The sequence below is a fragment of the Psammomys obesus genome, unplaced genomic scaffold (genome assembly GCF_907164565.1).
Source record: "Psammomys obesus unplaced genomic scaffold, mPsaObe1.curated_primary_1811, whole genome shotgun sequence".
Classification (NCBI taxonomy): Eukaryota; Metazoa; Chordata; class Mammalia; order Rodentia; family Muridae; genus Psammomys; species Psammomys obesus.
The window spans coordinates 2,116,077-2,138,038 of NW_026592510.1; the positions used below are offsets into that span (position 1 = coordinate 2,116,077).

At 44.0% G+C, this 21,962-nt stretch overlaps 1 long non-coding RNA gene across 1 annotated transcript in view; it reads right to left on the reverse strand.

The window, feature by feature from the left end:
* Positions 1-2,642: 2,642 nt before the first annotated feature.
* The window catches only part of LOC129681851 (uncharacterized), a 28,406-nt gene continuing 9,086 nt past the window's right edge, over positions 2,643-21,962 (reverse strand). The window contains exons 3-4 of the long non-coding RNA XR_008720889.1: positions 5,296-5,349; positions 2,643-3,397 (exon numbers count right to left, since the gene is read on the reverse strand). This is a non-coding gene — a long non-coding RNA (uncharacterized LOC129681851). The remainder of the gene's footprint in view (positions 3,398-5,295; positions 5,350-21,962) is intronic.

Consider the following 21,962-nt stretch of genomic DNA (forward strand, 5'->3'; position numbering starts at 1 on the left):
CTGTGCTGCATCTTTTTTAAGCATTTATTTTTCCAGAATCCCCTGACTGACCTGTACCTGACCGTTTGCTTATGACTTCCAAGATCACCATTCTGCCGCTCATTTCATCATTTTATATTTGCCTCAGACCCAGTTCCCTGAATGTTGCTGGCTCGTCCAATCCCGGGGCAGAATGCTGTCCTGATTATGTTTGTAGCTTTCAAGTTTGGTTATACATTCATGAACCATCTTGGGTAATGTTTCTTCAGGCTTAACCAAGCATTGGAGCCATCCATGTGCATTTTGTTTTGTGGACACTCAGTCACTGTGCTTTGAACAGAGTCACCCAAACAAATGCAAGTGGAAGCTGTGACTCTAACCTCTCTGAGCTGATGTCTCAGTGAGTGCCTGCATTTCTAGTTTCTTCCCGTAGGAGGTGCTGATGCCTTCTACTGTGGCCTTACTTTATCACTTGGCTCAGGGTAGAATTAATATTCCTGCCATAAATCTGAGATAAACACTAGGCTCTTCAATGTATATAAAACACAACAACAAAAACCAAACTTCTTATGTCTTCATCTAGCTCACTATTTTTCTATCTACCCTGATAACCTTGGCATCTAAAAGAGATAAGAAATATCTATTATTCACAACCTGTATTGAATTTAAAACGTGTACTAGGTGGCTCAGAGGTGAGAAAATTATTCATTTAGCCACCCAAACAATATATTATGAGAGCTAAAGATGCAGGGGAATGGGCCTTATGTACAGAGGACTTACTGTTGATACAGAAGACAGGAAGTTTGGGAAGTACCTGTAAGAGCAGTGTGTGAGTCACTTCGCATCACTCTAACGAAGCGTCTGAGACAGATGCCTTAAGGGAGGAGAGATTTATTGTGCGCATGACTTCTGGAGGTTTTGTTTATTGAAGGCTTACTCCATTGTGATGGGGCTCTGGTGAGGCAGAGCACCATGGTGAGAGAAGGGCCTGGGGTAGGTAAGTGGCTTATCCAGGAAGCAGAGAAAAAGGAAAAGTCTTGAACCAAGACACCTTCCAAACTGATGCTCCCAGTTACCATCTTCCTCCAAACAGGCCCTATGTAAAAGCCGGATGAAGCCAACACACCCAGAACTCAATCATCTTTCAATAGCACCCCAACTCTGGGCCAAGCCTTAAGTACAGAACTTTTTTTTTTTCCTGTAATGTCTTGTATCTGAACCATCATAGCAGCAGAAGAAAAGTCCTGTTAGAAAGTAAGAGAGCCCAGTGAGTTCGGATTACTTTCACACAGGTGATACAGCAGTTTTATGGAACAGGCAACAGATGCATTGAGACTTCAAGAGTGAAGATTCAGGAAAGCAGCAGGGACATAGCATGGTGTGACCTGATGAGGGTGATGGAAAGTGGGAAATAAGCCAGGGAGGATGACAAGTTGATATGCTGATAGGCAAAGTCTAAGTAAAAGCTCAGACTTTGTTTTAGCTTTTGCCTTAAACATCTGACTTTGCACAGGTGTATTTGCTGTCCAAAAGTTCCTAGAAGGTCAGAACAGGGGTCTGTGCCTGTGTCATGCTTGAGCTGTTTCAAGGAGAACAACCTCTCTACTATATCCGGGAACCAACATGAATGGCAAATGCCAGATACATCATCTTAGCAACCTACAACAAAAAGCAGAGAGCAGTTAAAAAGTCTTTGTCCAAACCCAGAAAATGAATGAAAAGAACGCCAAGGGAAAGATGACAAGCTGGAGTGATCTGTGATTTGTCCTTTAGATCAGGATAGCCCAATTGCATGCAACTTGAATGGCATGGGGATAGAGACCAGAGCTATTCACAAACTACGTTCTTCCTACTTAAATATTATATTGAAAGCAGTGGTTAACAGCAGCTCATTGTGGTGGGTTTGTACACAATAGTTTATGCAGTCACGCTATTCTGGAGAGTTACATGACATACTTAAAAAAAAAAAGATTTATTTATTTATTTTGTATACAATGTTCTGTCTGCATATACACCTGCACGCCAGAAAAGGACACCAGATCTCATTCTAGATGGTTGTGAGCCACCATGTGGTTGCTGGGAATTGAACTCCCGACCTCTGGAGGAGCAGCCAGTTACCTTTAACCTCTGAGCCATCTCTCCAACCCACATGGCGTATTTTTTAAGCTTTCTGTTTTCAGTTTAATCTTAAATTCTCTGGAATGGACAGTAAGACTGAGCAAAAATAGTGAAATAATTCTGAGGAATAAGGAAGTGGAGAAATTAAGTTGGACTTAGTGAGTAGGTGAGGCTGTTTAGTCAAGTGATTGATCAGGTCAGGTGAGAAATGCTAGAAAGACAAAACAAAACAAAAACAACCCAACAATTGCCAGGAAGATATGAAAAACTCTGGAGTTTCTGTGATTATGTTATGATATGTTTTTTGACCTGAGTAATTACATGAGATAATTATCCCTTATAGTGTGAAACAAAATGCTCCAAGGTGTGGCTGATGAATACGGCACTTACATTATATCGTTTACTTTCCCATTTCTTCTTTTATTCTTTATTTTTTTATTAATTACAGTTTATTCACTTTGTTTCCCAGCTGTATCCCCCTCCCATCCCAACCCCACCCTTCCTCCCTTTTCTTCTCCTGTGCCCCTCCCCCAGTCCACTGATAGGGGAGGTCTTCCTCCTTTTCCATCTGACCTTAGTCTATCAGGTCTCATCAGGACTGGCTTCTTTGTCTTCCTCTCAGGAGTGGTAAGGCTGCTCCCCCCTCAGGGGGAGGTGATCCAAGAGCCAACTCATGAGTTCATTTCAGAGACAGTCCCTGGTCCTATTATTGGGGAACCTTTTTGGATACTGAGCTGCCATGGTCTACATCTGTGCAGGGGTCTTAGGTTATCTCCACGAATGGTCCTTGGTTGGAGTATCAGTCTCAGAAAAGACCCCTGTGCCCAGAGTTTTGGTTCTGTTGCTCCCCTTGTGGAGCTCCTGTTCTCTCCAGGTCTTTCTATCTCCTCCTTTTATAAGATTCCCTTCACTCTGCCCAAAGTTTGGTTATGCATCTCAGCATATGCTCTGATACAATGCTGGGTGGAGTCTTTCAGAGGCCCTCGGTGAGAGGTTCCTGTCCTGTTCCCTGTTTTCTCCCTCTTCTGATGTCCATCTCATTTGCCTTTCTGAATGAAGATTGAAAGAAAACGTAAAATCTAAAAAATTCCATTTCTTCTTAGGAACTATTAAAAGGAGTTAATCTTTTATATTCTTGTCACTTGTTACTTTTTCTTGCTGTGAGTAGATGAAAAATCATAGAATACAACAGTAGATCATTGGATTGCATGCGTGATTACTGTGCACTGACATTAATCCAGGTGCTAGATATGAGATGCAGGTTCACTTGGCTGAAAAGAACCGGAGAGCGCAGATCCTCCTGTAAAGGTAAGTAAGAGGATAAATCGATATGTAAGCCGCCAGTCATGGTATGTCATGGAGACTGCTTCATCTGAAGCACGGGCAGGAGAGATCAAACTAGGAGTGGAGCTCCAGGTGGTAGACTGGAAGCATATGTCCTATCATGGGCTGTCTGCTTAACGTAGACTCTGCCTTCTGCTCTTTGGCAGTCTGTAAGGATATAGGGCAGTCACTTTATATCTTGGCTGATCTCCAAGAGCAGGTGGGAGGAGAAGTTTACTGGCTAGAGGTGTACTATGTGCCAGGGTCTCAAAAAACCAGAAAAGGAAGACAATACCTTTTAGAGGTCATTGTCCCATCCTGGGGAAGATCTAGTGTGATGTAATCCTTAGCAATAGAACAAGTGTGTGAGTATTGAAGGTGAGGTGGGGCAGGTGATTTTTTTTTTCTGCTTTCTCCAGGGAAGCACTGTGAGAGGCCCTCTGTTCTCTTGGTTTGACACAGGGCTTCTTGTCAGCTTTCGCATTAGGCAAAGGTAAGCAAAGTTCAAGACAAATATCATGAATGGAAGGACTGGACTGGTGAGAAAGTTTTCGCAGCTCTGTACAATTTTGTAAAGAATGAAATTGTGTTTTCGAATAGTTGGAGCAGATTCTAATGCACACAGCGACTTTGCAAAAGATGGTTTTGACTGAATCTAGCTCTTGATTTCCAGCTCGCTCACATGACAGAAGTTCAAAGATCATAAGTCTGTGCTGATGTACCCATCAGAAAACTGGCAAAAATGCTTATTGCTTCAGCTTGAATCCCCCACATCCCAGAAGAACATATTCTTATTTTTAATAGACACAAGCACTATATTAAATATTACAATGGAAATGCCTGTCTGTGGAGATACAGGAGTTTGTTTTTCTGCCCTTTGTCTGTCCTTGTGGACACTTTCAGTCAGATCTGATCACAGCTGACAAACCACCAGATGAACTAGAGTTACCTTTAAGCTAAACACAGCTCTTTATGTTAGGCAGTCTATTTATCTAGGTGACAATTTAAGTACTTGAACAACTGTAGGCCTGGCTGAAGTTCAAGTAGATTCCGAAGTCATTAGCTGCATCTTAAACACAACACAGAAGAATATAAACCAAATGTTAAAACATTTTTCATGATGACCAGTAGCAATTGTTTTTCTAAGGAAGGCAACGCAAATCAGTAAAGGAATTCTGCTTCTGAGCAAGAGGTCAGATAAAACAGGTTTTTTGGTTTTTTTTTTTTTTCTAGATGTTTCTAGACCTTTCAAGAAAAAGTGATCTGCTCATTTTGTGGAAGCGGAGCCAGTGTCTGGGATTAGTGAAAATTAGGCTTACTCAAGTGTCTGTGTGTCGAAGCTGATCCCATGGCTGACTCATGAGAACATGGCCACAGTACATGTGGGTTGCACACTTCTGCTTTGAATTCTCTTGAATATACATCCAGAGGTGATATAACTGGATTATATAGTAATTACAATTTTAGTTTTTTGAGGAGCCTCTACGCTGATTTCCGTAGTGGCTAGACTAACTTACATTCTCATAGTAGGTATGCTTAGAGTGAAAAATTCTGTGCACATATCTAACAGCAGTACACATTGTCCACAATGTTTCTCTTTGGCATACTTGGGATTTTATTTCTAACAGATTTTCCAATTCGTTCTCCAGCCCTTAAGGGCCACCTTCTCATTTTATAGGTCAGTTAGCGCTGATGTTGGGCAACATCTCCCAGTGCCTTGGCGGCTGCCTGGCACTGCCCTATGCCACCTCTCCATTGGCAGGCCTTGGCATCCTCAGTTGGTAGGAGGCTCACTTGTTCCTTACCTTGAGAAACCTGAGAGGAGGGCCAGGTGTGGTCAGTGAGGGGCATTTCCACAGTCTGGAGTGGACTCACCTGCAGTGTTCTGCATGCCTCATCTGGAGCTATCATTCTTCCCCAGAACAGTTTCTGTGAGAAAGAAAGGCAGGGGCTAGTTTTTCCCAAGGCTTTTTAGAGACTCTGAGATTAAAGGTTTCAGGCTGGAGAGATGCCTCAGCAGTTAAGAGCACTGGCTGCTCTTCTAGAGGACCCAGGTTCAATTCCCAGCACCCACATGGCAGCTCACAACTGTCTGTAACTCCAATTCTGGGACTCTGACACCCTTGGACAGACATACACGCAGGCAAAACACCAAAGCGTTTAGGATAGAAAGAAATAAGTCACAAAAAAAAATTAAAAAGAAAGGTTTTATTCCTGCTTTAGCTTGTAAAATTGCAAAGTGATTGGGTTACTCTTAATTTAGTTTACAAGGATAAAATTACTACGATAACAGGTAGCTAAGTCTGGGCCCAGGCTCAGTCAGGTTCAAACCCTGATCCAGGCTTAGTCAGCTGTGTGATATTGGATCAACTGCATGTTCTTCTGTACCTCAGTTTCTAATTAACAAAATGGGCCCCATGGTACTTCCTCGCAGGGCTTTATGTGAGGATGGAATGTGTCACAGAGAAGCTATGTGCACCATGTAAGAGCCGCTTATACCCTCACTTCTCTTGCTGTCTTTAGTGGGCTCCAGGTGCTGCCCTCTGCTAATAGTGTGGGGCTTATTCGTGTTTTTATCTCGAATGGCATTTGCCTCACTCATGTCAGGGTATCTTGCTAACTATATACAAGGTCTCTTCTGCAGATAATTTAAAAATCCTAAAGTAAAGAACCTGGCAACGCATGCCTGGGCCAGACAGTGCCTTGGCAGTCTTCGTGAGACAGTGGAGACAGTTTTCAGTCTGCACTGAAAACCTCTGCCCACAGCAGAGGCCCTTCCTAGCCCTCAGTGTCCCCCCAGGCTTGTCCTTGCACTGCTAGGCTGAGAACTGAGCGACTGGGAGCAAGAGTTTCCAACCCATAGGACGCTATAATCCACGAGCCGTTTGGCTGGCCACACAGCTTAACTCTCCCTTTCCCTTTAAGTCTCAGGTTCTGTCTCCCTGTGTGACTGTGTGTCCAGTTGGCCTGGCACATGTTCCACGTTGCTAATAGTCTCCCTCTCCCTGGCACGATGCAATGAACCTATGTGCCAGTACTTGCTATACCCATGGAGGATTGTGCTAATCTCACTCCCTAAATATAGTTGTGGCTGTCACTGCCCAACCCATGGATGATGTGCACTCTCCACGGGCACACCTTACCCACTTCACGTGTTCCAGCACCTGCCTGCTGTTGCCCTGCAAAAGCTTGGTATTTAGGAAGAGTGGCATAAAGGGCCATGGAAGCCGGGCAGATGGGAGCCGGGATGCAGGAAGGCAGGATGTCCTGCTCCGAGGTCACTCTGAGGTGACCTTGGCTGTTACCCGTGGTCAGAATTCAGATAATGGCACCAACACCTTGATATTAGAGACATGTTTTGCATCCTGGCCAGGTCTGGCCATATTCTAGGATCACCAGTCGTCTCTTGCCGAGCAGTGAGGGGCCTGGCAAACCCGACATACAGGTGTGGAGGCGTCGCTCTGTGCTTCTGTGCTTGTGTGGTCTCTGCCCCTCTCCACCTAGCAGCAGAGGATGTAGCGCTTTGCGTGGCATGATAGGCAAACGAGAGGGAGAGGCTTGCTTTTCGCAGAACATTTCAAATCATTATGATGACTAGGAGGAGCCCTTCACCAGGGCCTTCGGGCCCGCTGGTGCACCCCATTGAGTGCTAGGAAGCACGCCATTTACACCTGGGGAGGCTGGGCAGAGGGTGACTACTGATTATGTCTAGGGCAAGTGTGTTCCCGGTTTCTCTTCCTGCAGGAAGACATTATCCATGCCAGTAGCTTGTTTGAGAACCCTATATATCTAATGTGTGTGTGTGTGTGTGTGTGTGTGTGTGTGTGTGTGTGTGTGTGTAGACAGGGATTCGTGCACACATATGTGTACATCTGAAAGCCAGAGGACAGCCAGTGAACCCTGGGGTTTCAGCTGTCCCTGCCTCCCAGGTGCTGGGATGACAAGGGTACGCCACCGTGCCTGAGCTTTCACTTGGTTTCTAGGGCTCAAAATAAGGTCCTCTGCTTGCAGGACAAGCCCTTTACCGGCTTGTCACCTCTTGAAGCAGTGTCTTGTCTTGTTTGGTTTTGTCTCAGTTTTCGACATTCTAAGATGAGGCTTCACATTGGGGCCCTGGCTACCCTGAAACTCCTCTGTAGACCAGGTTAGCCTCAAACTTGTGGTGACTTGAGCATGCAAGGATTGCTGGTGTCTCATCACACCTGGGTTTCTTGTATTTTAGCTAGACTAGACAGTAAACCCATCCAGTGAACCCTGGATGGGAAAGAAAGGATGCACAGAGGGATATATATATTCAACGCTGGGCCTCCAGGCTGGTGGATAGGGGCCATTGGCTTTGAAGTTCTTAAAGTTTTATCAGTGAGAGACAATAATTAAATTATTTTCACATTCATCTACCCATCATCTGTCTATTTAGTGTGTTTGTATGTAAGTGTGTGTGTGTATTTGCATGCATGACTGAGCACATATCCCGTGGAACTATTGGAGGCCAGAGGACAACTTTGTAGTTATCAATTCTGTCCTTCTACCTTGTGGGTCCTGGGAATCTAACTCAGGTTGATGGCAGGTGCCTTCACCAGATTAAGCCTCCCTGATATCTTTAAAATGTTCAATATTTTGTGTATAGGTGTTTTGTCAGCTTGTATATCTGCATTCTACCTGTGTGTTTGATGGCAATGCAGGCCAGAAGAGGGTGTCAGATCCCCTGGAACTGGAATTACAGGTGGCTGTGAGCTACTGGATTGAACCCCAGTCTTCCAGAAGAGCATCTAGTGTTCTTAATCACTGAGCTACTGCTCCAGTCCCCTAAATTATTTTGAATTTTTTAAAAAAATGTATTTATTTGTATTTTATATACATTGGTGTTTTACCTGCACGTTTGTCTGTGTGAAGTGTCAGAACAGGAGTTACAGATGCCTGTGAGCTACCATGTGGGTGCAGGGAATTGAACCTCGGTCCTCTGAAAAAGTAGCCAGTGCTCCTAACTGCTGAGCCATCTCTCCAGCTCCTAAAATTACCTTTTATCTAGTGCTTCCACTCCAAACACAATTATAAAAAAAAATCTGAAAAATATGATTTCCAAACAATAGTTCGGAACAAAGGAAACCCCCCCCCCCATAGGAAATCTTATGCCAGACATCAGTTAATAAGTCTGGAATGACAGCACCTCCCAAGAGTATCTATGTGAGACACACTTCCTGACACAGATTTTGTTCAACGAACCGCCTATCCGACTATTCCTTTTACGTTGGCCCTATGTGTTTTTATAAGCATTTCCAAACAGTGGGAAATAGACTAGGAAGACAAGGAGTCTGCCTCAGAGGAGTGACTGCTTGCACAACCACTTAAAACACAGCAACCTTTGCGAGAAGGAAATTCATTTGTTCCTAGGAGCTTGGGCATTCTTATTTCTTATCCTGCCCGGCTCCCCATCTAGAGCAGTGGTTCTGTGGACCCAGCACCAACTGGAGCTTGCCCAAGTACAGACTATTCAGATGTGGGCACGCACTGGGTGTTTTGACGACTTCTAGACCATTCTGCTCTAAGAGAAAGTTTGAGAACTGTGAGTTTAAACTATAATTTTCTTGCCAAACAGATCTGCATTCCCATGAGGTGTTTTCGGTAGTTTTGTTTTTAATTACAAAAGAGGATCATCCTGTTTAATGCTATACACCATAAAAGGGAATCTGTGCAAAAACTGTTACCTCTAGGTTGTAATTGAGTGTGAAACCACATTTCTTACTAGTTTAAAAAAAGATTTATGTGTGTGTGTTTGTGTGTAACTGAGTATATGTATGTGCACCACACGAATTCAGGTGTCCATGGAGGCCAGATGAAGGTACTGGATCCCCCTAAACTGGAGTTAAAGGAGGCTGTGAGTCACCAAGCCTGGGCGCTTAGCTGAAGTCCTCTGCAAGAGCAGCAAGTGTCCTTAACCTCTGGGACACCTCTCTAGTCTCTTGCTAGTGAGTAACAGCAGGAAAAGGAGAGTTTTGAAACAAGGTAAATGTTTCAAATGTAAAATGTAAGGGTTTAGAGTCTGTGCTTTGGGGGATGATGACAACGATGATGATGACTCACAGGGTCTCATGTATCTGAGACTGGCCTGGAAGTCACTATGTAGCAAAGGATGACCTTGAACTTTGGGTCCTCCTGCTTCTGTCTTCCATAATGCTAGAATTACAGCCATGTGTTTGGTTTTTTTCAGTGCTGAGGAGCAAAGCCAGGGCTTCATGCATGCTCAGTGAACACTCTACCACCTGACCTAGTTTTCGTGGCTTATTGGCTGCTGAGCTCCATCTTTTGGTTTCCTGAAATCCTCTCGGAAGCAGCTCTCCTGGGATCAGCCACACTGCTCACACTGCACTCCAGCGATTGCCTGGCCTTCCTGCTGGCCAAAGGCGGCTTCCGCCCCCTCTCCTCTGCCCCTACACTTGAGTGGCATGTTTTACTGGCCCGCATAGCTGTTGTCACTCCCCTGGCTTGAGTCTATGTGAGCACTTTTATGCTCTAAGTCCTCACGCCACACCCCTAATCCCTTAAATGTGCACTCCACATGAAAAAACAAAACAAAACAAACCAACCCAATTCTTCTCCCCAGGCATAGACTCCACAGCCGCACTCCTGAAATTCATGCAGGATAACACGATCAATCAGCAGCGGGTGGAAATGTTAGATTCTGTCCCTCACTGAGTGTGCGCTTGGAACCCTAAAAGACACCAGGCATGCCGACAGTGACCCAGCTTCCTCACTTTGCTAGCCAGCGTTCTTTGGCTTCGTGTCGGTGACTGCAGAACTCTGGATATCTTTGAGGTTCTTTTTATTTTTTTGACAAAGCAGTAGAAATATATTTTCTTGCAGTTCTGGTGTGTTGGTTTTTCAGAGAGGCCTTTCTTCCAGTCTTCCAGATAAGATTGCCGTCTTCTTTCCAAATCCCACACAGCCTCTTTTCTGTGCACACTTGTGGGGAAAACCGGCATTCTGTTATCTTTTCCTTATTATTATTTCTTTTAACTAATTTGTTTTTAATTGATAAATAAAAAAATTGCAGTTATATATCATCCTGTACAATTATGCCTTCTTGAAATATTGCTCTACTGTGCGGTGGCTAAATGGACCTGGTTCAAGGATGTGCTGACAGTGCTCCTTTCTGTTCTATCCCTTGATGCAGTGTTGCGCCATTCTCCTCAGGTTTCCTAGCGGCCGATGGAAAGCCATGGCTCCCACTCCCCTTTCCTGTCAGCAGGCCTTTTTATTTTTGTGGCAGGGATCAGGTATTGTGGGTGGAGTTCGGATAGTCTATTTGTGGATCTGAAAACTGATACCTGGCCCATCCATGCTCTTGCATGATCTGGCTTGGATGTGTGTGGGCTGGCATCCGTGTGCACCGCATCATATATGGTTTATAGAACACCTTTGGGTTTCATCATTACAAAGCGCCTCAGGCTGTCTGAGAGGGGATCAGGGAACTCTCATTCCTGCTGTGTTACTGATAGGATAACAGATCTGGAGGATGGCCCTCTTTCCATAGGCTGCTGAAATAATGAAAGGCAAAGTGGGGCTTACCTGGGTTTATATTGTCTTTACCAAGTCACTTTCGCTAAGCAGATAAAATCTCATACTAATACAATCCAAAGGACAGGTCGATGGCTTTGTTCAGTGAAAATTTGACTTATTATGCATTCATGAAAACCACATTTGTATTGGCTGTACAAGTAAGTTCAGTACTTTTGCAGAAACTTTTCTTCTTATTTTTTTTATAAATAAGAAAACACAGTTTGGATAGAGAGACCTGATTAAGGTTACATGGGCGACATAGCGGTTGCCACTGGCTTCCCTGATGGAACCCTTGTTTCCTATGCTCCTCTCCACTGTGAGGCGTGGGGTTTCCCAAGCCTTTTCTACTGAGAACTACGGACATGTGGGTTTCTCTCACACTCTTCCATGGGCTCTGCCAGACTGTGGGGATGGCGGCAAGGCGTCTGGAGATTCTTTCAAGTGGCTGCTGCTGGGAACTGCCGCATCAGGGAAAAGATGGGTATAGGCATTCAAAATACTTTAAGTTTTCAAAAATGTGGCATAACATTGTTATTTGTGGTTCATTTCTTCTTAGTAAATGCAAGAACTTTGATCACTAGGCTTTTTATTTAATTAACTAGCTAATTTATTGTGTGTGTGTGTGTTTAGGGTTTGAGCCCAGGTACTTGAGTGTTCTAGGCAATTACGTTACTTTGTAGCTGTGTTTCTGGCCCTTAATTCTTTATGTACAATTTTCTGCGGGAGTTTTGGATTTCTGTATGACAACACCAATTAAATTTCACAGAGTGAAATGCTGACCTGAATAGGGAGAGAGCTTAGATTCAAATTCCATCCTCACAGGGCCATTTCTTCCCTCTTGCAAATACACTTCCATGTCACAACTCATCCAAAAATAGCTATCAGTTATTGGATTGCTTCTCAGATCGTCTCTGCCATTGCCAGAAGACTGGGGACTTTCAATGTCAGCAGCCCCTGGGAGCTTGTTAGTGCTGTGGGTGTCCACCAGGAAGGACTGCTCCGCTTTAGCCAATAGGAGTCTTTTTTTTTTTTTTTTAAGCTGGTTTACGACTATACTGGGTGTTCAGGATCTCAGCGTAGCACTGAGTTTTTAATCACAAACACCGTGCTGTGGGTTGACATACTTTAGTTAGCAAGAACAGTCAGCCAGAAGCAGAACTACAGAAGTCAAAAATCAAGGTTAGCATATTTGGAGATTTTCCCACAACTATGGACCGTGGACTTTGATGGATTAGGCCTTTGTTTTAGTTTTGGCAGTCCGTGTGCTGAGTTTTACAGCCTAAATGGTACTTCTATCATGGAGTCAGTTGTGCTAAGGCTGGGGTCCTGGTACAGTTGGAAAAACAGACCTCAGGCAGCCCAAAGCAGAACCTGCATTCGGTGAGATGCCCAGGTTGTGCATACATGTGTTAGTATTTAGAAGCACCAGTTAGGGCGCGGTGTGTTTTACTAACACCGAGAGCCTTTCGTGTACAGATCTAACCAGCCTCATAAGAATACTAAGTTTTCATCTTCCCCAAATGCGTCCAGTCTTTCCCCCTGTTACAACTTTCTAAAGAAGGCAATAAAAACAACCACATACGTAGCTTTTAGATTGTGTAAGCCACATATTACCATGGCTTACTCTTCACTTGTTCCAGTGCTTTCTCAACATCACGTCCTTAGAGAGGTCGTCACCAGCTGCTCATAAAACTGGCAAAGAGAAACTCCCTTTTGGAGTACTTACAGCTCCTTAGCCTCCTTTGTGCTTGAGCACAAAGAATGTTATAACAGAGTGGTCACACTACTGTCCTCTGTAAAAGGAATTTTTATTCCCGTTTCACTTGTCATCTCAAAGGTTTACTGCCTCCTTCAGCTAACCTAGGCCTAGTCCTGGAAGCTTCTAGCCTTTGTACAATCTAACCTAGGCCTAGAATGCTTTCAGCCTCTGAGACTTACGCTTGTTCTTTCTTGTTCTTACTGAGCTCTGGGCTGGCTGGGTCAACTCAGTGTTCTGGCTCAAATGCTTCTCCTAGCTAACTTATTCAATCTGGCTTCTCTGTTGGCCCCTGAATTGCTCTGCTTGGCCTCAGACTCCAGCAATCTTTTCTAATCTTTTGGCTCCTCTCTCAATCTCTGGCTCCTCTTTCATCTCAGTCTTCACCTGAGTTCTCTCTCTAATACTGTCCTGGTAAAACTGCCCCCTTTCTACCTGTATTACCCATTAAGTAGCTTCCCTTTCCCCTCTTTTCCCGTGAGAGTTGGGCATATCCTATTCTGTCAAATCTTTCTCTGATTCATTACTGTTTCTATCACTCAATTAGACCTCACTTTCAAAAATGGGTGCTTCCTTCTACAAACTAATTTTACCTTCATTGTTTGGGATTAAAGGAGTATACTTCCATCCCTAAATTTTTCTTTACTTGATACTTTCCAGGCTGGCCTGGGACTCAGAGATCTGCTAGCCTCTGTCTTCTGGATTACAGGCATGTCTGTATTCCAGGTGGATCACACAGACCTAGAAGGTCTTTGGATGTGATCTCTTGCCAGAGCAGCCATGTTCTGAATTAAAATTCCTCTACAGTCTTCCTTGAGTCCCTACCCTGCCTTCAGTACCTAGAAAAGTAGCCAACACATAACAGTCTTTAGGTATTTGCTGAATAATTGGATCAGGAAAGACCACATCTTAAAATCAGTCAAGCCAAGAATTCCATGGCTCTGGGTGCGTGGGGTGGCTTTAGACTCCACCACTTAAGGTGGCAGAGTGCGTGGTTCAGACAGCTCTCCTCCATGTGGGAGAGTCTCAACTATTAGCTGCCAGAACCACCACTAGCTTGCAACTAAAAGGTATTAAAGCACACCTAATAAACAAGAGACAAAACAGGCTTTCCAAACCGGACCAGACATTTAATGCTTCTTGGCCAATAGCTCTGAGGCAAGAAAGAGAGGTTGAACTAACGTCCTTTGCTATCAAGAAAAGCATTCACCAGTTCTTTGCTACCAACAAGAGCAAACCAATAGCAATTTTCTACTGGGGAAACATCAAGCAATGCGGAACTTTTATTGTTGTTCCTTTTCTTCAAGTATTTCAAGAAAAACCATAAAATAGTAGGCGAGAAAAAGCACTCAACAACCCTTAAATCAAATGATATTTCTAGAGATGAAAAACTGACACTTGAAATGAGTTGATTAGTTAAACATTTAAGAAGGAAAGATGACAATGCATTGTGGGAGAAAATGAGGGAGGGATTGGGAGAGGACGAGGGAGGTGGCTACAGCTGGGATACAACGTGAATAAATTGTAACAAAAAGTAAATAAATAATTTAAAATAATAACAAAAAAAAGAAATACCCTGCTGAAGCATTATTATGTGTGAGGTGGCTAGAGTTACTTAAAAATATAGTCAGGAAAAGACTACATACTCCAGGGCAACTTCCAAAATGTGGAAAATAAGCTTTTGGTGAAACACAATGATCAGTTAAAAAAATAATAATAAAAGCAAACAACAGCACCAAAATAAACAGCAAACAAATACAAAATAAAAATAAAACCCCAGACAAGTAGAAAACAAGCAGCCAGACCTAAATCCAACCAGGTTGGTAACTGCATTAATGAAAATTATCTAAGCAGTCCAATCAGAGAAAGAGGCTGTCGATGTGATACACAACAAAACAAAAACAAAGTAAAAACCAAACTACCCCAAGGTGACACTCTCTACACATAAAAAGGCAGGGAAAATATAGCATGGGAAAACTGAGCTCAAAAAGAGCTTGAATGGGCAGGAGGTGACTCAATGGGAGAATGGTGTGCTTAGTCCTCATGAGGACCCAGCACAGCACCCAAAACAACAGGTAAAAGTAAAGTAAGGTAACGTAAAAATTCTCCAGAGGCTATATCAGTGTCAGACAAAGCAGACTTCTGATGAGGACATGCTGTCTACAAAACGCAGCGTGTGTTGTCCTCAGCGGTGTGGGGATGACTGTTCCCGCCTGCTTTTGTTTCCATGCATACAAATAGGGGTCCCTCCTTTTGCTTCTTTCCTGCTGTTGCCTTCCCTTCTCTACCTAGAAACTTGGAGGGCGCTATGGCATCCGTGTGTTCACAGAGAGTAGCCGATGAGATGAATGACCTGTGAGACCCGAAGACTGGCCTGTGAAGGGAACTTCACAGACGGACTGAGGCCCCTTGGAAAGAGGCTTCCTACAGCATTTTGTTGGCTTTCTGTGTCATGTGGAGACACACCACTCCTCCGCTCTGGGGAGATGCGGCAGGGAAGACTGCGGAGGCAGATAGTCTTAGTGGCGCAGTTTCCACCAAGTCTTAGGTATAGTGTTATAGAAACGTGGACAATGAAGGCGGGGAGTCACACAGTATCTTACGGGACTTCTCATCGGCTCACAGCATGATGAGGTTCATAAACCCTTACCTTCAGCTGTGGCTTGCCCTTAGTTTTTACCTGGCCCTGGCCTAATCCATGCTGTCCTAGGGCTGTTGTCTCTCTTGTTTGCTTCCTGCTACCCTGTTTCGGAAGCTTTGGTAGGTACCCTCTCGGTACCCTGCTTACTTTTTGCCTCCCCTGCCATCTGGCTCAGGGCAGGTGCTTGCCATTTCACTCAGAGGTGGCTGGGAAATGACTCCTTTGGACTTCGGCCCTTTTGAAGGGCCTCTTGGAAAGGCAGCTTGTGTCATCGGCCACACTTCACCTAAGGCACAGTGCTGAAGAGGGTGGTTGCAAATAACCCCTTCCGTGCTGCCTTGAAACTGTCTCCACCCCTTCCCTGCTGCCCGTAGACCTCATGGAGCCAGACATTTTCTTATGGTGGATTTCACCCACAATTCCTCACTCCCCTTTTGGTTGGTTATTGCGGCTCTGCCCTCTCGCGCTCATGATATTCACTGTTATACTCATGGCCTCCACCAGTGGGAATTTTTCTCGTTCCCACTCTCGGATGCCGTTTTTCTGTAGGCCCTGCTGACTTCCACTGAAGAAGAGACTTGTTAGGAAGCATCCCACATACCCAGTTTTCATTCAGCTTTATAGAACCTTCTGGCTTAGTCACTCAGCTAACCAAACACACACCATGGGCTGCCTCATGAGACGGTCTACACATACCGCTTTCAAGAACTCAGGAGAGCGGGGCCCTGTTCAGAATTTATGGAGATAAGTCACAAAATGAGAAGTGTGAAACATCAATTTTTTTTTTTTTTTAATCGCTCATTTAAAGGCAGAGGCCCTCAAAGTGGAAGATCAGAGTGTGAAATGCCATCCATTAGCTTGAGTTTCTGTGTGGTTGTGAAGACTAGTTATGACTGGTTCTGGTTCCATCCTGCCTTTTGATGCACATATTCCCTTAGGTTGGAGGACAGAGGTCATTTGTAGGTAGCGCTGAGCCCCTCATGCTCTGGCCTGGCCAGCCTTGAATGAGGATCTGGAAACACTGGTTGGTGCTCAAGTGAAATGACATCCCAAAGTCGGCCACCCGGGGACTATGACCTCCTTTTCACAAACGCCAACCTTATTGCTTACTGAGCGAGACAGTACACCTTTCGCCTTCCTAGATCTTAAAGAAGTGGCCAAGAAGTTGCTCTCTACAAACAGTGCTAATGTTTAATTTGGGATTTGGCTTATTGTATTTAATGTATCTTGTCACTGTATCACCACATCATCACAGGGTTCCCTAGACATGGAGATGAGGAGCATGTCCTCCGCTCGTAGAACAGGGTTATGATCATGTGGGCCCGCAGGGTTAGGGGAAGGATGACATGAACCAACGTACAGGTGTTTTAGAGTTCCCTGTTCATGGCCTTCAAAGGCTGCTGTTGTCCAAAGTAGAAACTTCACATTTCACAACATGGCTTTCAAAGATCCTTGGTGATCCAGCTTCACCCCATTCCCCGCTCCTCATCTTAACCGAGTGATTTAATGCCAGTGCTCCACCTCGCTGCACTTTTGTGCCTTGGCTCCCACTGACCCCTGACGGAAGATCCTAGCCCCCACCTGCCCAGTCCCACCCCTCCCGTTGGTGTCCTACCCATCCCTTGATGCAAGGAAGGAAAACAGTTCCTGTTTGCATGTCCAGATCACTCTATCTGGACCTTATGGAAACCCCACTTTTTACCAATTTACATATCATCTCTGTATGTTCTAAAGGACAGGCCTGAGGCTATTTCACCTTGAATATTCAGTCACATTGGCATTTTGTCTTGCCCAGCATATTTTATGAATGAATGGATTAAAACTGAGAGTTTCTATTTGGGGACGCTTAGGGGCTCGTGGGACTCACTGTCCTGCATTTATCTACATTGTGTAGAATTATCTTCCTTTGTGTATTGACTAATGAGTGTGAAATTGCTCTCCTAATTAATGGTATTCCATTAGAACACCTCATGAGTCTCACCCAGTTTTAGAAAACTGTGAGCTCATTATCTGGAGAGATGCCAAGTTGACAGCTTTGACTCCTCTATGTGGAGTTTCAGGGATGGTTGTCTGTCTACCTGGGTGTGGGTAGGACTGAGTCACTGCGGCTGATAGATTGGTTTGCCCTCTAGAACTAATGATCTGGTGGTCAGAATCCTTGAATCCTTTGTTATCCAACTTTCTGATGTGTGTTTAGGATTCTGGACAATAGAGTGTAGAGTCTGCCTTGAATGAGACTCTCCTGTCTTTGAGGCTGGCTCCTCACAAAGCATTTTCATCTCTGCCACAGCTCACAGGCTTTGCCTGAGCAAGTCTCTATTAATCACGTCTGCATTAAAATTACCTGGCTTAGATAAGACGATTTATTTTGATCTCACCATTTCAGAGAGTTTCCGTCCTTTAAAATGGGGATGGCACAGCAGAGGGCTCTATGTGGCAGTGTGAGGGTGAAGGCTGTTCACAGTGTGACAGTCCGGAAAGCAGAGCAGGACTAGGAGTAGAGGCCAACAGGTCTTCAAAGGCCTGGTGACCTGCTTCATCCAGCTAAGCCACATCTCTGGAAGCCTCCAGGGACAATGCCACTGGCAGAGAAACAAGCATTTAAGTGATTCGAACTGTAACTACATCTAATGAGCCAACTCTCCTTGGCTTCCTAGTTCACTATTGGAGAGCCCAGTTGTTAGAACGCTTTCTCTTATATTGAATCAAAATTTGTGTCTCGCGTCGGCTAGAAGAGGCACCTGTCATCAAGCCTCACAGCCTGACTGATAGCTGCGAAGGAAGGAAAGAAATGATTTGTACTCCTCTGACCTCTACACACACTAAATAAATAAACACATAAGTAAATGTAAAACATTTTTTTATCACTTTCCTCATTAGTCCTATTTTAGTCTTGGAGCCAAGTAGAAGTTTGCTCTCTCTTCTGTACCTGAACTTTGCATATTAATAAACATATACATTGACACTTCCATAGACCAGCAACTTTGACAGCATGTGTCAAAATCCTTTGATCTCTTTTTGAATTTCCTGTTCATTAGTGATCTTTCTAAAATGTAGGAGCAGGATATATCATGCTCACCTGTAGTTACAACTATGTTCACTTCCAGGCACCTTTCTTATTTATTTATCTATTTATCTATTTATTTATTAATTATTTATACAGCATTCTGCCTGCATGTGTGTCTACTCATCATTAGAGGGCACCAGATCTCACTATGACCCCCCTCCCCCATGTGTTTGCTGGGAATTAAACTCAGGACCTTTGGAAGAACCCAGTACTCTTAACCTCTGAGCCATTTCTCCAGCCCCTCCAGGTACCTTCTATTGATGTTTTTCTAAAATGTCATCCCATTTAATGCTCTAAACAGCATAATGCAGCAAGTTCTTACTCCTTTCATTTATAGATGAGAAATCCATAGCTTATTTAAGACATTGATGGACTCAAGGTTTTATAGCAGTAAAGACTAAAAGTGTGTGTGGTGATTTTTCCTAAAGCTGACAACTCTCCACCCCATGATTGCACCTATTATTTAACAACTTAATTGTAATAAATCTAATCCTCTAAATACAGTCCGTAGGTTTGAACTGAATGTAATGCAGGAAGTCTAATGGCGGAGAGATCGCTCTGCCCTGGCTAGAGGGCCCAGCAGTGTGGTCTGAACAAACGCCAAATGACACTCTGTCACTCCGCATTGCTGGGTGACTTCCTTGATGGCATGTAGCAGCCTCTCCGTGCTCATTCACTAAGCCGTTGCAAGTGATTACTTGCTGCAAATAACTGTTAGGGAATGGCTGGGGGTGGGGGGAGCAGGCAGGTGATTTGGTTGAACGGTTGGTAAATTAGAACAGGTTGGCCTCCTTGTCTGTTAAAAAATGACAAGACAGGCTACCCAGAACTGATGCGAAGCAGAGGGCAGTGATGCGACTGGAAATGCTCTGCACTGCCTCCTTTAAGAGGAGGGAGTTTTGTGGAGGAGGTTGCATTTGGACATAGTTCATGCTTTCTTTGCTCTTGTTTCAGTCCCTAAAGATGGAATTTCGATTGGTCCTTCTCACCTAAGAGTTTTACGAAAATCAAATAAGGAAACTCAAAGGAGTTTAGTACAATGCGTGTCATTCAGTGAATCATCACTGAAGTTGACAATTTATTATTGGAGAAAACAGCATTAGGTGAGGTTCTGCTATGGAATTCTGAAGTTTTCCAGGCCTGACTTCAAACCCAAACTGGTGTAATTATAATCATTTAATTTCTCTGAGCCTCTGATCATCAACTGCAGAATGGAGTGGACGATAACAACACTGCTAAAGTAGGATTATTATATGAGCTGAAGTTGGTATCACAAATCTGAAAAAGAGTTTATATCAGGTTTTTTTTTGTTGTTATTTTGTTTTGTTTTTTTGCTTGTCTGATAGGATTACTTATCTTTTGAGCTGGGCCTTGGATGAGTAGGATTTGGATAAGAAGCAAAACATGCTAGATTGAGGATATCAGGCATGAGGCAGGTAACCAGTGATGAGTTAAGAGGTCACTTCATTGGGCCATCTAAACTCAGTGAGGAACTCAGCAACCAGAGCTGGGCAATCTTGGATGCCAGGGTGAAGATCTGGGGTCTAGTTTCTCTGGCCAATGCAGCTATGTTGGGATGTGTACAAGATCATGCTCGCTTTTCATTGTCCCCCCATTCCTCCTAGCTCTGTGCCATAATCTTGAGTTATCACATATGGCCACCATTTGCCACCTTTATGACTTCAGCTGCTTCCCCCCTGGACCCTCTGCTCCCTCTCTCACCCCTGTTTCCTCACCACTCTATAAAGAAGATGTTAGGAATGATTACTTCAAACAAAACTCAAGCTTAGCTGTATACTTGAGCGTATTTTGGATATATGCTTAGGAGTGGTATAGCTGTATCTTGAGGAAGCGCTATTCCTAGTTGTCTGAGAAAGCGCCAGATTGACTTCCAAAGTGGTTGTACAAGTTTACATTCCCACCAGCAATGGAGGAGGGTTCCCTTTTCTCTACATCCTCTCCAGCATGTGTTGTCACTTAAGTTTTTTATCTTGGCCATTCTGATGGGTGTAAGGTGAAATCTCAGGATCGTTTTGATTTGCATTTCCCTGATGACTAGGGATGCTGAGCATTTCTTTAAGTGTTTCTTTGCCATTTGATATTCCTCTATTGAGAATTCTTTGTTTAACTCTGTACCCATTTTTTTAATTGGGTTACTTGGTTTGTTGGTATTTAACTTCTTGAGTTATTAATATATTCTGGATATTAGCCCTCTGTCAGATATAGGGTTGGTGAAGATCCTTTCCCACTCTGTAGGCTGTCATTTTGTTTTGATGACAGTGTCCTTTGCTTTATAGATACTTCAAAGACATTTGCTTAATCATGTTTGTAGCAGCTTTATTCATAATAGCCAGAATCTGAAAACAACCCAGATGTCTATCAGGGGAAGAATGGATGCAGAAATTGTGGTACATCTACACAATGGAATACTACTCAGCAATTAAAAACAAGGAAATCATGAAATTTGCAGGCAAATGGTGGGAACTAGAAAAGATCATCTTGAGTAAGGTATCTGAGAAACAGAAAGACACACATGGTATATACTCATTTATAAGTGGATATTAGAAATATAATATAGGATAAACATACTAAAATCTGTATACCTAAAGAAGCTAAGTAAGAAGGAGGACCCTGGATAAGATGATCAATCCTCATTCAGAAAGGCAAATGGGACAGACACCAGAAGAGGGAGAAAACAGGCAACAGGACAGGAGCCTACCACAGAGGGCCTCTGAAACACTCTACCCAGCAGGATATTAAAGCAGTTGCTAAGACTCATAGCCAAAATTTGGGCAGAGTGCAGGGAATCTTATGAAAGAAGGGGGAGACAGAAAGACCTGGAGGGGCCAGGAGCTCCACAAGGAGAGCAACAGAACCAAAATATCTGGGCATAGGAGTTTTTCTGATACTGATACTCCAACAAAGGACCATTCATGGAGAAAACGTAGAACCCCTACACAGATGTAGCCCATGACAGGTCAGTCTCCAAGTGGGTACCCTAGTAATGGGAACAGGGACTGTCTCTGACATGAACTCAGTGGCTGGCTCTTTGATCACCTCCCCCTGAGGGGGAAGCAGCCTTACCAGTCCACAGAGGAAGGAAATGAGACCTGATAGACTAGGATCAGAAGAAAGGGAAGGAGGACCTCCCCTATCAGTGGACTTGGAGAGGGGAATGGAAGGAGATGAGGGAGGGAGAGTGGGACTGGGAGGTAATGAGGGAGGGGGCTACAGCTGGGATACAAAATGAATAAATTGTAATTAATAAAAAATAAATTAATTAACAAAAACCAAACTCAAGCCTGCCTGCCTTACCCACTAACCGCTGCAATGGCTCCCAGTAGCTGGTAGGGCAAGAATGAAGCCCTCAGAATTTAAAACTTTCTTCTGATGATTTAACTTCTCCTTTACCGTGTGAGCCAGTCAGAGCAGTCATGTAGAAGGGCATCATCAAAGTGGGTGATTACAAGATGGTGGGTAGGACTGGAAAGAGCTAACAAGTGCAGTGCTCAGTGGCCTGA